The sequence below is a fragment of the Dermochelys coriacea genome, chromosome 25 (genome assembly GCF_009764565.3).
Source record: "Dermochelys coriacea isolate rDerCor1 chromosome 25, rDerCor1.pri.v4, whole genome shotgun sequence".
Lineage (NCBI taxonomy): Eukaryota > Metazoa > Chordata > Testudines > Dermochelyidae > Dermochelys > Dermochelys coriacea.
Genome location: NC_050092.1, coordinates 4,207,743 through 4,222,992, shown reverse-complemented (window position 1 = coordinate 4,222,992; position 15,250 = coordinate 4,207,743). Strand labels below are relative to the sequence as shown.

The window sequence follows — 15,250 nt, the reverse complement described above, 5'->3', positions numbered from 1 at the left end:
TAATTATAGGCCTGTTTGCAGCAAGAGACAACAAAAGGGTTCCATCAGTTTTGCTCTTGTGTGAATCTCAGACTAGGCTCCTTAACTGATGCCTTACATCTAAATTGGGGATCTGTGCTGATGTATGCCTTTTTCCTGATCCTGCTCATTCCTCAGATTATTCTCAAACTGAAGCAAGATCATGCCAAACTAATTCTCATTGCTCCAGCCCAGCAGACACAATTTTGGTTCTCCGACCTCCTTACTCGGAGTATGTCACTAGCTTTCCCCCCACACCACCCATAATTTCTCTTCCTCTTTATCCTGACCTATTGCCTCAGCACCATGGTCAAATTTGGCATCCAGCATTGAGCAAGTCTGCACCTCACGATATGAATGCTGTATGGCTAGATGAGGAGGTGGAATGCTGTTTAGAAGCTGTTAGAAAAGTGCTATTTAATAGTAGAAAACCTTGCACAAGAGCTACCTATTTTGCCAAGTGGAAGCGTTTTCTATTTGGTCACTGACCCAAGGGATCCATCGAATGTTAGCCTGCATTCAGGACACTTTGGAGTATCTGTTACACCTTCAATCCTCTGGCCTGTCTCTCAGCTCCTTGAGGGTCTACTTATTGGCCATCTGAGCATTCCATCCTCAGAGAAGTTAATTTTTTCAAACTCCCTGGTAGTGAGGAAATCATTCTTTTTCCACTGGTGAAAGAAGCAGTTTCTTTGTGGGACCGTAATACTGTGCTGGCTGTCTTTATGGGTCCTCCATATGAACCCCTGTCAACTTGTTCTGTCTTTCCTGTGCCAAAAGACAGCTTTTCTTGTTGCTATCACATATGCCAGATGAGTAAGCGAGCTGTCGCTTAATGGCAGAGCCCCATATACTTAGTTTTTCATAGACAGTGGCCCTTCTTCTATTATGATGGTATATGCACTAGCTTAGGCCACACCTCTACAAAGGTTATGGGCTCATTCAACTGGGGCCCAAGTGATACTGATGGCATTTATCAACTATATTTTGATATTGGACATTTGAAGGGCTGCTATGCTATTATGGCTGCGTCTAGATCAGACACAAACATTGGGAAGGCCATCATTCTTTAAGTAGATTCCTAGCCCACTTCCTATTGATATGACTTGTAAATCACGTTAGTGGAATATGATGTCTACAACCACCCGAAGAAAAGAGTTACTTATCTGTATGTTAATTGTTCTTTGAGTAGCATCACTGTGGGTGCTCTACTTCAGGTGCACATGCACCTCTTGTGCTCTTGATCAGAGATTTTTTCATTAGTAGTGTCCATTTGGCCCATGCACCAAGACTATACAGGGCTGCATAGGCAAACTGCCCGCAGTTCCTTCTCAACTGTCTCAGCCTGAGGTGGAGCCTTAGCATGTGTGCCTTGAGCATATCTTGGCTGCTTTTCTTTTTTTGTTAGTTTAGTATTAGCTTATAATTAGTAGATAAGTGAGAGGATTTACTTTGTTCTTCTCTCTCCATTTGGGGAGCCTTACCTCCCTGGCAGGGCATGCTTGTCTCTGCCAAGTTTCAAATGCTGCTTCTCTTGCTGGGAGGCTATCCTAGTATGCACCAGACACTGTGTGTCTGCTGCCTGGGAGAGTCTCACATTTCCCAGTAGCATAACTTCTGCCTGGCCCTCAAATCCAGAGGAAGAAAGAACCAGGAGATCAAGTTGAGGCTGCTGCAGATAGAGCAGTCCCTTTGTCCTGCTTCAGAGTCAGGTCAGGAGACACCCTCCCATGCTGGACATCTTTCTCCAGGCAAATATAGAGCCCCTTTGATCTTGGCTAAGGTCTCCCCTAGGAAGGGGAAGACTTTAGAGACCTCAACAATGGTGGCTCCCATCATAAGGAGCCTACTTCCAAAAGACCTTAGTTCCCTGCTAAATCGATTGGTCTCAGAAGCCTCAACTTCTGAGCTTGGTACTACAGACATGAGACTCCTCCGGAATCATTGGCACAGGAAAGTCCCAGAGATCTAAGAACAAACGTGGCTCTGACCAAGCTGTCGGTGCTATCTACATGCAACAAGGAAAGTAGGGATAAGAACTTTTCCAGATTGGAACCATTGAACTCAGCTCTGTCATTGGTACCTCTCCAGTTGGGGCCCCAGTACTGTGCAAACCAAATCTACAGTGCTGTCTGCTTTGATAACCAAGCATGCCACTACATAAGTACCAGTCCTCCATACAATTCCACAGTAATTTAGGTACTTGAAAGACTTATCAGTGGCAGATGAACCGGAATCTCCACTGCTTGGGGGTATGGAATGCCTCTTGGTATTGTGACACGGGTCCCTGAGGTACCATCACTCTTCAGTACCTCCTGATTCAACGTCATTTTCTGCTGGTGCCCCCTGAGGAGGAGGGAGACCTTTCAGTCTTGTCCATCTTGTGCAGGGTTCCCCTATCCATCCATAGAAGAACCCACTCTTCGACAGCCACAGAGAAGATTCTTGTGGTCGTCACCATGGGTGGGACCAATCCTAGATGCCATTCTCTCCCATATGGGCCCCTGCAATGGCTATACTGGGATTCCTGGGCTGTGTACAGACAACAATTTGGTTTAAAAAGATCTACTCACTGTTTGGAAACAGCGTAGACAAACAGGTCTTGATTCCTCTTCACATAAAGAACTCCTTAGACTGGTGAAAAGATCAAGTCACCGTTGGTGCAGGCATTCCTTCATCCAAATCCAACAATCACTGTGACAACCGATGCATTCCTATTGGGATGGGGAGTTCACCTCAATACTTGCTCAGGGCAAATGGTTGCCTCAGGAGACCAATTTCCACATCAACCTCTTGGAACTCAGGGTAGTCAGGAATGCCTGCCTTCATTTTTTGCCCTTCATCTGGGCAAATCAATCAGGATCATGACAGACAATGTAGCCTGCATGTTCTATATCAACAAGCAAGGGGGAAGCAAGATCCCCCTCCCTGTGCCAAAGCAATAAAGCTGTGGAGCTGGTGTATAACCCATCACATCCATATTTGAGCTGCCTACCTCCATATCACCCAGAACACTTCAGACAATGCTCTCAATAAGCCTACAAATGGGAATTGGCCTCTCAAATCCATGGTATAGTCCAAATTTGGGGATTTCCAGAGGTAGATCTCTTTGCTATCTTCAGAAACAAGAACTGTCATCTGTTCTGCTCAAGAGGAGATCTGTGCCATCAGTCTCTGGGAGATGCCTTTCTACTATCTCAGATGAAGGATCCATTCTATGCGTTCCCCCTAATACTGAGAATGATGAACAAGATAAGACAGGACAAGGCCAGGGTAATCCTTTATAGTCCTGACTTGACTGAGACAGGCTTAGTATCCTTGCCTGCTTCATCTGTCCATCTACCTGGCAATCAAACTTCCAATCATTTACTATCTCTGCTCCCAAGATGTATGTCATTTGCACCAACCCAAGCTAGGGGTCCTCTGTCTCAGGGCATGGTTCCTTGATGGTTTGTGGGGTTAGAGCCTATCTGTTCTGAAGTACCAGTGTTACTGAACAGTAGAAAGAAGTCAACCCAAATCACTTGCTTGCAGAAGTGGAAGAGATTCAGTTTTTCGTGTCAGCTCTAGCAGCTTGTATCCATCTCCTTATCTCGGCTATCCTAGATTTCCTGTTAGACCTAAGAAGATAGGGTTATCAGTTAGCTTGATCAAGGTTCACTTGGCCACAGTATACATTTTCATCCTTCAGTAGAAGCATTTTCTATATTTGCTCACCTTATGTCTTTGAGATTTATTAAAGGTTTGAGGAAACGCCCAAGTCAGGGACCCCACCCCAACATGGGCTCTATATTTCATGCTTAGATGTCTTACAAGACCTCCATTTGAACTGATGGCAGCATGTTCTTTGCTTCGCTTATCGATGAAGACAGCCTTTTTAATGGCTATCCCATCAACCTGTAGAGTGGGAGAAATTTGGGGCCTTCTAAGAAATAGATGGAACCCCTCCCCCTTTACAATGTTTTTCAAAGACAAGGTCTCTTTAAACTGCACCCTAGATTCTTACCTAAGATATCTGCCTTTCATTTTAAGCAACCTATTCATAAGAACGGCCATACTGGGTCAGAGCAAAGGTCCATCTAGCCCAGTATCCTGTCTTCCAACAGTAGCCAATGCCAGGTGCCCCAGAGGGAATGAACAGAACAGGGAATCACCAAGTGATCCATCCCGTCACCTATTCCCAGCTTCTGTCCATCCTGGCTAATAGCCATTGGTGGACCTATCCTCCATGAATTTATCTAGTTTTTTGAACCCTGTTATAGTCTTGACCTTCACAACATCCTCTGGCAAAGAGTTCCACAGGTTGGCTATGTGTTGTGTAAAGAAATACTTCCTTTAGTTTGTTTTAAACCTGCTGCCTATTAATTTCATTTGGTGACCCCTAGTTCTTGTGTTATGAGAAGGAGTAAATAACACTTCCTTATTTACTTTCTCCACACCAGTCATGATTTTATAGACTTCCTATCGTATCTCCTCCCTCTTCCCCCCAAGTTCCTCTTAGTCATCTCTTCCAAGCTGAAAAGTTCCAGGCTTTTTACCTTTCCTCATAAGGCAGCCGTTCCATACCCCTCATAATTTTTGTTGCCCTTTTCTGAACCTTTTCCAATTCCAATATATCTTTTTTTGCGATGGAGTGACCACATCTGCACACAGTATTCAAGATGTGGGCGTACCATGGATTTATATATAGAGAGACAATATGATACTTTCTCTTATCTATTCTTTTCTTAATGATTCCTAGCATTCTGTGAGCTTTTTTGACTCCTGCTGCACATTGAGTGGATGTTTTCAGAGAACTATCCACAGTGACTCCCAAGATCTCTTTCTTGAGCAGTAACAGCCAGTTTAGACTCCATTATTTTATATGTATAGATGGGATTATGTTTTCCAATGTGCATTACTTTGCATTTATGTCAACCAGTTTTGTGAGTTCCTTTTGTAGCTCTTCACTGTCTGCCTGAGACTTAACTATCTTGAGCAATTTTGTATCATCTGCAAATTTTGCCACCACAAACACACACACTACAGATAACAAACTTACCCCAAGGGTCCTCCTTTACCTGGAGAACTCCCTCACGAAACTCCTGTTAGCTGCTCCTGTTCGCTAGCTCCTCTGTTCGCTTAGGAGCGGGCTTTTTAAAGCCATCCTCCATCCCCTCTGCATCAGTCTCAACTCTTGATATTTGGTGCAAAGGAACTGAGATAGGTTGGAGCAGCATTGCCCTAGGAACCAGAGGATGCACACGTCATCCCTGTGGGTACTGAGAGGTAAAGTGATCCGTCTTTTGACACATGCACTCCTGAGTGGAATATGCATCTCCATCCACCTAAAGAATAGGTTTCAGAGTAGCAGCCGTGTTAGTCTGTATTCGCAAAAAGAAAAGGAGTACTTGTGGCACCTTAGAGACTAACAAATTTATTAGAGCATAAGCTTTCGTGAGCTACAGCTCACTTCATCGGGCTGTAGCTCACGAAAGCTTATGCTCTAATAAATTTGTTAGTCTCTAAGGTGCCACAAGTACTCCTTTTCTTTTTACGTAAAGAATAGTTACCATACAGTCTCTTTTCTTAGGCTCCAATTTGCATGTGCAAATTAAACATTTGTGTTCATTTTGATTAACACCCAGAACCACAGGATTGATCTTGATCACTGTACAAGAAGAACTTTCATCAGTTGCTTAGTCCTTCCTTCCTTAGTGTTTAGGCTGGGAAACTATTCTGCTATAGCTGTCAGTCAGTTTCCCTGTGTAGACAAGCTCTTAATGCACCTGTACACCTCATTTTTGCTTCAGTGCTAATTCTTTATTACACTGTAGTATATTGTTATGCTGGGAGGCGTTAATGGTTGCCTGAAGCAAGTCTTTGAGCTATAAAATCACAGACTTCTTTATAGCCAATGGGTATGCTAAACACCGTTCTTTCAGGGTAAATGGAAGGAGTAATGAAATTCCTCTTTATGTAATGATAGCTAGAAACAATAGGAAATTGCTGCTGAAGGCACTGGGTCACATGACAAAGCCTGAGCAGGGCTAAGTTGTATGAGCTGAGTGTTTTTCCTGGACTGTAAGCAAATGCAGGGGCTAGTGGTTGTTTGGTAAACTGTGTGCCTGTGAGAGGCAGAAAGCCAGCAGTCAGTGAGAGGAGCAGTCGAAATATGGCTCTGTTGGAATGAAGACAGAGCTCTAGAATGGATTGGAGGGGGAGACTAGGAAATAGGGAGTAAAGGAATTGCCAATTGTTTGTTTCTGTAGTGTTCAGGAAGACAGGATTGTGTGTATGTTCTTTGCAAATAAACAGGATTGTACTAAAGAAAATACCTGACCCATATCACCAATTTCTCCTCCTATTGGAAACTGCTCTGCAAGGTCCTAAATATTGGCTAATCTTTCAGGCCAAAGGGGGCATAACTGGTTTCAGGAGTGGGATAAGAGTGACAAAGGAGAGAAATTATGAGCTGGTACTCCTGTTGAACCAAGATGGAACAAATCCATAGAATATCAGAGTTGGAAGGGACCTCAGGAGATCATCTGGTCCAATCCCCTGCTCAAAGCAGGACCAATCCCCATTTTTTTTTTTTTTTTTGCTCCAGATCCCGAAATGGCCCCCTCCAGGATTGAACTCGCAACCCTGGGTTTAGCAGGCCAGTGTTCAAACCACTAAGCTATCCCGCCCCCCAAATGGTGGAGATGCTTGCAGAAATCAAAGATGACCAAAAAAAACTTCAAATAAGGACTTCACAGAAGGAATGTAAGCAACATCTGAAGGCTTCCCAGAAAGGACTTAGACTACTAGTGGTCAGAGATAAAATCTTTGTTGGGGCAGCAGCCAGAAAGTGTTCAGTCAGATCTGGAAGTCATACTACAAAATTTCCAGTGCAGACAGGCAAGATGGACAGATGAGGTGACCAACAAACTGACTATCATGGACCAAAAGATGTTCCACATAATAGGGGAGACCAAGAAATATCTGCTCAACTTCGTGCTTGTTAATAGATACAGCTGTAACAAGGACTTTAGGGAGCTAAAGAATCACCTGGAGAAGGAGCTCAAAGGGTTGCATACTATATTGGAAATTAGCAGTCTGGATTAGGAATTGGGCCAGACTGAGAATTTGGGTAAAACAGGAAATTTACAACAGTTTTATACCCTTTTTCTAACCCAGAGCGGTTAGATTGTTCAAGCTCAGGTAATACAAAAGCCATTGGGGGCGGGGACGACAAGGATACGGTATAAGCTCTTGATATGCAGCTAAAATCTAGCTATCAATCTGAGCTGACCCAGGCACAGCTAAGGGCTAGAAAAAGAGGGTAGGAACAGACCCCACCTCAACTGGAATAGGACATGAAGAGTTGTGCCTGGTATATCCAGATGCCAATGAGGACTAAGATTTCCAAGCTAAATTAACAATGGACCAAATTACAGATTTGCACTGGGCTTAGACTTTCAGCTCAAGATCACTGAAAGGAGGCAAAGAATACTTTGTGTGGCTGAGAAATTTGCCTGGTATAGAAGAGAACGTCAATCTTTCCTTGCAGGAGCCCACCAGAAAAGGAAGCAACTGCTAATGAGGAAGATGGAAACTGATCCCCATGAGCCCTGTAAATACAGGTCTGGGTCTAATATACCTGACAGAAAAGGGGATTCCAATCTGGTTTGTGACAGTTTTGAATGGTTGGGAGAATTTTAAATTTGGTTTGTAAAGCAAGGTAGATTGGCAAAAATTTGAGAAGCGGTTCAGTTAATTGCTGGTACTGTGAAAAAATTGGCCATAGAAAGATTATTATAAATTTAAGGCAAGCCAGAACAGAGCATAACAAGTATCTATTGAAAGTCTCTCACCCACTTTGGGAAACGAGGGACACCAACTTGGCGCAGGAGGGTAAACTTGGAGGTACAAGGATCCCCATAGATTTTTGTTAGGATCAGGAAAATTAAAAAACAATGGCAGTTTGGCTGTTGAATGCATTTTAGGATCTGTGATGTGCACAGGAACAGATGACACTGGCACAAACACAAGTTATTAGACCAGACATACTGCTAATGCTAGGGTAATAGGAAAAGGAGTACTTGTGGCACCTTAGAGACTATAAATTGAACCACCTAACTGATCTCAAATAGAGACAGTTACTGGAGAAAGTGCACCTATCCAAATATGGGGAAAATATGAAAATTAGACCTCTGAAATTTGAGCAGGTCTGGATTGCAGAGATAGCAGATGCTAATCATTGGTGTGGGTTCATTATGGCAAATAACTGCATAATAAATGTCAGGAAAGGTGTCTTAAGAAATTTCCACACATTGGATTTTTAGATGTGGCCTAGGTGAAACAAATGATTTGTAGGTAACTGATTTGCAGTGAACAAGAGCCCTATTTCCAGGGGCAATAGCCATAGTAACAGCTGCATGCTGTGGTAGTTTTCCAGCAAGGAAATGATGAGAGTTGTTGAGACCTGCTTTGAGACCCATGGTCTCGAGGAATTTTAACTGCAAAGGTTTTTGTAGGTCTGAGGGAGGAACAGATTCCTGTTAACTTGCTGAATGTTTCTGATACAGTAAATACACAAAAAGAGAACCAGGGCTGCAAAATGTGAACCAGTAGAACTAGTAAATTCCTGGTATAGAAGAAAACTATAAGGGAGAACCAGTGAAGCCCCAGAGTTTCTATTGGAGTTCTGGGTAACCCACTTTGGCACACAGTCAACGAAGAAGGAATTTCCACTGACAAAAATGAAATTGAGGTTGTGTAAAACAGGCCAGTTCCTGAGACACCCACAAATAGTGGGTATAGACACCCACATAGTTTTATAGGGTTCTGCTTCTATTATAGAAGGTTTATTTGTGGGTTTGTCAATATTGTAAAACCATTGCATAGGTTGGGTGAGGAAGGGAAACCATCTGTGGTCAACAGAAGAGTGACTTTGCATTTTCAGAGTTGAAAGAGGGCTCTTGTCTGTTCCTGTTTTAGCCTACCTGTGTTTTCAGATTGTTTCAAATCTTTCATATTGGACACAGGTGCTAGTGCGTACAGACTGGGAGCGGTGTTAATATAAGGACCATCTCAGTAGTATCAGAGGGGCAGAATCTTAGCTTGGCTCTTCCCAGAAACTGAGGGTGTAGCTGTGGAAGCTGAGGCTGGAAGAGCTTTGAGAGTAATGAATTCCCCATTAGAACAGAATGAGAGAAGTCTCCCCCAACTAGCAGATGCTACAGAAACGATGGATACTTTGGAGAGTCCATTGAATATGGCCTCTTCTGGTTGGCTGAAAGAAGACTGGGAAGTGAGTGGAAAGATCCATGGAAATTTGGATTGGAGAACAATTGATTTGAGTTGTGAAGTGTCCTGACAGAAAGACACCATGTAAATATGCAAGTACTTAAGCTTGCATTACTTTTTAATTTGTTAAATTATTTTTCTTTGTCTGGGACAAGTCAGCCATGGTGGGGTCATTTTAAATTCCATTGGGATGATGGGCAGTGCTGAGATGGAGATATTGTTATGCTCGAAGGTGGTAATGACTGCCATCAAATAGGTCTTTGATCGGTAGATCATCATAGACCTGGTTAAAGCCAGTGGTGTGCTTTCAGGCTAAATGGAAGAACCAGAAAAATGCCCATTTATGTAGTAAAATCTGGAAATGATAGGAAGCTATTGCTCTAAGCTGTGCAGTCTGAGGGGTATCTCTGGGACTGATGACAAAGGCAGGCGCTAGGGTTTTGTTTGGCAAAGTGTGTGTGTGTGTGTGTGTGTGTGTGTGTGTGTGTGTGTGTGAGAGAGAGAGTGAGAGAGAGAGGCAGAAAACCAGCAGACTAGTGAGAGAAGCAATTGTGAACATGGCCCTGTGAAAGCAGACACACACCTTGAGTAAAGAACTGACTGGAAAGGCAGACTTGGAAATAGCGAGTAGGGAAACTTGCTGCTGTTTGTTTCTGCTGTGGTCAGGGAAAAAAGACTACATGTGCGTTCCTTTTAAATAGTATTATACCAAAGAAATACCTAAATTGTATCATCAATTTATACTAACAGAAACAATGCTATAAGGCCCCAAATATGAGCTAACCACTTGGTCCGAAAGGGACAACAATACAAACAAACCACTAAACAGCTTCTGAGTGTTGTATGATACTCCTGCCTGCCAGGTTCTAACATTCTAACTTCGTTTCCGTATTTCTGCATTAGGTTAACTTGCTATTTTGCTTCAGTCTTCACTAAAAAGGTAAATTGAGATGTTTAAACACACTATTAGCAAGGGGGAAGAAACACAAGTCAAAACAGGGATAGACCAGGTTAAAGAATATTAAGATAAGTTAGATATATTCAGGTTGGCATCACCTGATGAAATTAACCCTAGTGTACTTAAGGCAGTAGCTGAAGCAATTTCAGAACCATTAGCCATTATCTTTGAGGAACTCAGAGGATAGCTGAGGTCCCAGAGGTATTAAGTTTGCCCTTCTCTAGTCCTATCTTGTAAAATGGGGACAAAGCAACCTGGAGAATTATAGACCAGTCAGCCTAACTTCGATACCAGGAAAGATACTGGAATAAATTATTATCCTCTATGTGCTTACAAACTGATTCTTTAATAGAATTATAAAGAATAGTCAGCATGGATTTGTGAAGAACAAATTGTTCCAAATAACCTTATTTCCTTCTCCAAGAGGGTGACTGGCGTAGTGAATAGGGGCCAAGAAAGCTTTTGTCACACTCCCACATGCCATTATCATAAGCAAACTAGGGAAAGGTGGCCTAGATGAAATTATTTATAAGGTGGGTGCACAAAAGGTTGAAAAAACGTACTTAGAGTAGTGATCAATGGTTCACTGTCAAACTTAGAAGGATGTATCTAGTGGTGTTCCACAGGGGTCTGTTCAGGTCTGGTACTGTTCAGTATTTTCACTAACAACTTGGATACTGGAGTGGAGCATATGCTTATTACATTTGTGAATGACACCACAATTAGAATTCCAAACAACGTTGACAAATTGGAGAATAGGTCTGAAATCAACAAGATGAAATTTAGTAAAGACAAGTACGAAGCTCTTCACTTAAGAAGAAAAAAAAATCAAATGCACAACTACAAAATGGGGAACAACTGGCTAAGCAGAAATACTGCTCAGAAGGATCTGGGGGTTATAATGGATCACAAATTGAATGTGAGTTAACAATGCGATGCAGTTGCGAAAAACGCTAATATTCTGGGGTGTATTAACAGGAGTGTTGTTGATGTCAGAATATATGTTAGTGTTGGAAGACTTGGGGAGGGAAGGAACCTGATAAGTCTTCAAATATCTTAAGGGAGGTTATAAAGAGAATGGTAATCAGTTGTTCTCTTTGTCCACTGAAGGTAGGGCAAGTGGTAGTCTTCAGCAAGGGAGATTTAGGTTAGATATGAGGGAAAAATTTTCTAACTATAGGAATAGTTAAACACTGGAGTAGGCTTCCAAGGGAGGTTGTGGAATCCCTATCATTGGAGGCTGAGCAAACAACTGGCACTGATGGTCTAGGTTTATTTGGTCCTGCCACAGTCCTGAGGTCCCTTCCAGCCCTACATTTCTGTGAGTATGATTAAAAACAGTCCACTCTGTTCTGTGTGAAACATCTAGGGGATAAGAAATATTGATTCGGGGCAATAGCAGCAAAACATGTTACTCTTTGATGTAATAGTTCATTGCCATTCCCCTTCAGGGCAGTTAATACTTGTACAACATACACTCACTAATAGCTTTACACCCAGATCCTGCAGACTTCATGCATGCTTAGCTTTACACACTACAAGTAGTCCCATTGAAATCAATTACACCAGTACTCGCATGCATAAGGTTACACATATATGCAAATGTTCGCAGGATCGGGGCCTTATTTAAGCATCCTTCATAAGAATTGTAACCCAAACAAGCTTTACAGAGATAAATACCACTGAGAGGATCAAACATCTTTTTCTCTACCATCTCCCTTTTTGAAAGATGATGATTAGTATTTATAAAATTAAGAGATCTAAACAAGAACAGGAAAATATAGTTCTTAACAAGCAATCTGTATGAGAGAGAACCTGATTCGTTGACTGCTATGAAAAATATCATGCTATCAATAATCATGGTAATGGAAAATTTATTAAAATCCTCCAAAATCTGATAAGTAACTAATGGGATTGGGGTGGGGATTAGAAATTCTGAATGCAACTGCATGTATCAACAAAGGTATCAGTTATGCAATTAAAGTTCAGTGCACTTAAGTTTATTGAAGCATGATTTTGCTATTTTAGTACATAAAATTTCATTCATTTAAAAATAAAGACCAGAGACAAAAGCATTAATTAACACACACTACTGCGACTGGCTATATACGCTCAAGTATATAGCAGGATCAACTTAATACCACCTGTGGGGGAAATCAATCATGTCACTACAGGAGGAGCGGACTACATTTTCCTCTATTATCTAACAGCATCATAAGCATCTGTGGCATTTTGCACACAAATAAAAGATGCTGTCCTTCCCTAGAGGAGTTTACAATCTAGGTTAAACAACCTGACACGACACAGGGAGGGGAAAAAGAAGGAAACAAAAGAAGCTCACAAAGTCTAATGTTAAGAGGTTTCTTGTTTTTGTGTTTTCCATATTTTGTTGGGTTTTTAAAATTTTCATTTTATTAAATTGGTAAATGGATCTAGTGGATCTGTTCCATTCTTGATATAATAATCCTGCAGTGCACACTGAATCATGTATTTTAATATACCATTTTTTTGTCTTTATTGCTGGTGTTCACAAGAAATGCTCAGACTATTACACAGTGTGATATTTGATTATTCTGAGGTTATGGAAAGTTGTTTTTGGAACATAAATAAATAAAGGTGCAGGGTAATATATGTTCTTTCCTACTTAATGCTGGAGGTTTCTAAGGCATTGTTTCTAGGATCCCACCAGGTATATTACTTGGCAGTTGTAGATTATGGAGGTCTATATTTATACTCTGCTGTATTAGCTTGGGAGCTACTCTTTAAGAAAGAAGAGAGCAGAAGGAATATGTAAACTTAAATTATAGGGGATTTGGAAACAACCTTCATATTAAGATTGCCTGACATTTTCCTTGCATTATAAAAACTGCTGGTGGTCTGGAGAGCTATATCACATGAAAATCTTAGAAATACAGGGCTGGAAAGAACCTTGAGAGGTCATCTAGTCCAGCCCCCTGCCCTGAGGTAGAACCAAGTAAACCTAGACCATCCCTGACAGGTGTTTGTCTAACCTGTTCTCAAAAATTTCCAACAACAGACATTCCACAACCTCCCTTGGAAGCATATTCCAGTACTTAACTATCCTTATAAATTGGAAGTTTTTCCTAATATCTAACCTTAATCTCCCTTGCTGCAGATTAAGCCCATTACTTCTTGTCCTACCTTCAGTGAACACGGAGAACAATTGATTGCTGTCGTCTTTATAAGCTTAAGCTATTTGAAGACTGTTGTGAGGTTCCCCCCCCCCAGTCTTTTTCTCGAGACTAAACATGCCAAGTTTATTTTAACCTTTTCCTCTGAGGTCAGGTTTTCTAAACCTTTTATAATGTTTGTTGCTGTCCTCTAGATTCTTGCGGAGCACTCTAGTGAGGCCTCAGCAGTGCCAAGGACAGTTACCTCCTGCGTCTTACATCTGTTAATACACCTCAGAATGTTAACCTTTTTCGCAACTGCATCATAACGTTGACTCTCATTTGATTTATGATCCATTGTAACCCTCAGATCCAGTTTTCCCCCATTTTGTAGTTGTCTGATATTTTTTCTTCCTAAGTGTAGTACTTTGCACTTGTCTTAACTGAATTTCATTTTGTTAATTTCAAACCATTTCTGTAATTTGTCAAAGTTGTTTTGAACTCTAATCCTGTCCTCTAACGTGCTAGCAACCTCTCCCAGCTTGGTGTCATTCATAAATGTTATAAGCATACTCTCTATTCCATTAGACAAGCTGTTAATGAAAATATTGAACAGTGATAGATCCCTATGGAACCCCACTCTAGATACTTCCTCCCAGTTTGACTGAGCTATTGATCCACTACTCTTTAAGGATGGTCTTTCAACTTTTTAGGCATCCACCTTATAGTATTGTCATCTAGACCACATTGCCTTAGTTTGCTTATGAGAGTATCATCTGGAACTGTATCAAAAGCTTTACTAAAATAAAGATATATCATGATTCCAGCTTCCATCTAGCCACTTCCTGCCGAAGAAGGAAATAAGGTTGTTTGTCATGATTTGCCCTTGACAAATCCATGTTCACTATTCCTTATAACCCTATTATCATCTAAGGGCATTCAAAGTGCTTGTTTATAATTTGTTCCAGTATCTTTCCTGATATCAAAGTTAGGCTGATTGGTCTATAATTCCTCTGGGCCTCTGTCCCTATTTTTAAAGATAGGGTATTATGTGTGCCCTTCACTGGTTTTCTGGGATCTTGCCTATCCTCCATGAATTCTTACTGATAATGGATCCGATGAAGTGGGCTGTAGCTCAAGAAGCTTATGCTCAAATAAATGTGTTACTCTCTAAGGTGCCACAAGTCCTCCTTTTCTTTTTGCGGATACAGACTAATGCGGCTGCTACTCTGAAACCTACCGATAACGGCTAACGGTTCCAACATTGCTTCAGCTAGTTCCTAGTACTCTACAGTTAACTTCATCAGGCGCTGCCAACTTGAATGTATCTAACTTATCTACCTCATCTCTCACCTGTTCTTCCGCTAGGGTGGCTTGTGTTCCTTCCCCTTTGTTAATATTATATTGACTAGGTGGTCCCAGTTTCCTTCCCCCTGCTTGATGTCCCGTGCGCTCTCCTTGGCCGTCAAGGAGCGAAGCTCCGGGAGCGTCCTTTGTCTTTCTGTTGCTGCGCCCGTATTTACAAAGCCCCCGCTGACTGCCCCGTCTGCCCTTGCTAGGGGTGACTCATTACGTAAGCACCGGCCTGACGGCAGCCTCCGGCGCCTGAAAGCCCGGTGCGTGTTGCTGGGGGCGCTGTCAGAGGAGCGGGGGGTGTTGCCTGCCGGGGCCACTGCTAGAGAAATCGCGCGGCGCCCCCGTCAGAGCACCGGGCAGGGCGGCCCCCGCTCCCAGCCGCAGCGCTCAGCCCAGCCGCCAGGACCCCGCGGCCGGGCCGGGCCGGGCCGGGCCCCGCCCGTCCCGCTCCCTGCGCTCGGCTTCCCGCGCGGCCAGCGGGGCGCTCCCTCCCCTGGCCACATGGGCTGGGAGG

General features: G+C 42.5%; 1 long non-coding RNA gene across 1 annotated transcript; it reads right to left on the bottom strand.

Annotated features, from left to right (window-relative positions):
• Positions 1-289: 289 nt before the first annotated feature.
• LOC122457446 lies at positions 290-14,885 on the bottom strand. The gene is made up of 3 exons (XR_006276964.1): positions 14,734-14,885; positions 5,060-5,241; positions 290-3,638 (listed from the first exon to the last, which is right to left on the bottom strand). It is a non-coding gene; the product is annotated as an uncharacterized LOC122457446 (long non-coding RNA).
• Positions 14,886-15,250: the final 365 nt, after the last annotated feature.